The 2,162-nt window shown below is 50.7% G+C and overlaps 1 protein-coding gene across 1 annotated transcript in view; it reads left to right on the top strand.

Annotated features, from left to right (window-relative positions):
- Window positions 1-2,162, top strand: part of Eya2 (EYA transcriptional coactivator and phosphatase 2) — a 165,536-nt gene that overhangs the window by 44,910 nt on the left and 118,464 nt on the right. The gene's annotated exons all lie outside the window — the stretch shown is intronic.

Genomic DNA, 2,162 nt, shown 5'->3' on the forward strand with positions numbered 1-2,162 from the left:
GTTTTATTCAGTGAGTTCTGGATTTGCTCAACACAGTGGAGCCCTGAGGTTTCACCAACAGTGAGACTGGTCCTGGGGTAGGAAGAGGAGGCAGTGTGGGGCCCTCCTAGAGCCCAGACCTTAGGAGGGAGGAACGTGTCAGGAATCACCTGCTGTGTACCAGGGCTCCCCTTCACATGGGACTAGTGGTGTTCTAAGCTTTTAGGGTTTGTTTGTTTGAGACAAGGTCTCCCTGTAGCCCCAGTTGAACTGGAACTTGCCATGTAGCCCAGGCTGGCCTCGATCTCACAGAGATCTGCCCACCTCTGCCTCCTAAGTGCTGAGATTAAAAGCGTGCACCAGTACGTCTGGGATCTTTGGGAGTTTTTTAAGTGTGGTATGTAATGAATATATTTTGTGTTACTCAGCACACAGACACAAAACACATACACACAAACACACACTCATATGCACATACATACATACATTCTCACATCTATAACTAGGGTGGAAGTTGGACACAGGTCCTTCTTCCCATGAGAAATACGTGTTGACATTATATAGAATGAAACAGCCTGTATGTCTAAGCTCAGCTGTAACTCTCTAAGTGAAATTCAAAACCACTCACACCAGTGGAGACTCGGCCATGACATGACTGAGGGAAGTGGTTATAAGTGCAGAGCTTGGGCTCACATAGCCCTTGGGTTCAAGTCCAAAGCTGTGCAGTCTTTGGAGCTTCTGGGCAGGGGTGGGTGGACTGGGGGTGTGTGTGGGGGTGACCTTCCTTTTCTGCCTCATAGTAGTCTCGTGTTGAGGACTGAATGGGATGGCCTGTCTAAGCCATTAACACTGGGCCTGGCATACAGTCAACTCTGAAGAGAGAATTTGCTGTGATTATGTTGGTGGCTATCTTGTGGCTTGTAGTGTCATGGTTGAGACAGGCTGCAGGGCTGGGCCTCCTGGGTTCAGATCACAGATCCAGCTCTTACAACCTGTGTGGCCCCAGGAGCCTTACAGACTTGTGGCCTGCAGCTCTTTACCTAGGGATTAAAATCATTAACAAAGATAAAGCCCTTAAAGAGGAGCCTGGCACACAGTGCTAAGTGAATGATGGATAGCTCTGTCGTCGGCATCTCATGTAAGCCTGTGGGAGTAGTGTTCTCACCCACTGCACAGGACAGTTCTGAGGCTGGAGGTCGAGGCAGCCTGCCACATCTCACAGTGCAGTGGGGGAGTTAGAAGCTCATGTTGGTCTCAATGCAGGGGCTGAGAGAGGCTCGGAGCTCTTCTGTCTGGGAGACAGAGTTGACAGGCGGGCGCACAGGGTCCCCAGCTGGAATTTGTCCAGGCTCTGCTTTGAGAACATTGAGTAGTAGTGCCACCCATTGGTCAATTATCCCTTGACAAATATCTCTCCCACTGTAAGTCTGACACTTTTCATCATCACCCACAGCTGTTCCCTGGGGCGACTGGAGGCAGGGTATCCAGGGATGTGGTATAAGACGCTTTGGGTTGGGGGCAGTGTGTGCAAGAAGTGCCTTCCTTGGACATGCTGGAGCCAGCCTGGTTTGAACTCCACCAGGTAGCGTTGGGGAGGGCGGAACAGCAAGGTAATGTCATCGGACAGTGCTGTCTGGACTCAGTGAAATGCTTGCCGTGCATGAGGACCTGAGTTCTTGGCCCATAACCCATGTAAAGAAAGAGCCAGGTGCATGGTGTCCACTTTTGATCCCAGCACTGAAGAGGTGGAAACAGAGGCTCTCTTGGGGACTTGCTGCCCTGGCAGACTAGTGGAGCCAGTGAGGCCCTGTCTGAAAAAACAAAGTGAGACAGGGTATGGTGATGCACGCACGCCTTTAATCCCAACACTTAAGAGGCAGAGGCAGGTAGATTTCTATGTGTTCGAGGCTAGCCTCATCTACATAGTGAGTTCCAGACTAGCCAGGGTATATAGTAAGCCCCTGTCTCAAAAACAAATCAATAAGAAATAAAGCGAACAGTTCCTGAAGAATAACACCTGAGGTTGTCCTCTGTTTCCATAGCTGCACACATGTGCACCTGCACACGCAAGCTTATGTGCAAAAAGAAGACGAGGAGAAGGAACATGAGGAGGAGGAGGGAGAGGAGGAAAAGGAGGGAGGGGAGGAGGGAGAGGAGGAAAAGGAGGGAGGGGAGGAGGGGGA

Source organism: Nannospalax galili, unplaced genomic scaffold (genome assembly GCF_000622305.1).
Source record: "Nannospalax galili isolate Female #2095 unplaced genomic scaffold, S.galili_v1.0 scaffold492, whole genome shotgun sequence".
Lineage (NCBI taxonomy): Eukaryota > Metazoa > Chordata > Mammalia > Rodentia > Spalacidae > Nannospalax > Nannospalax galili.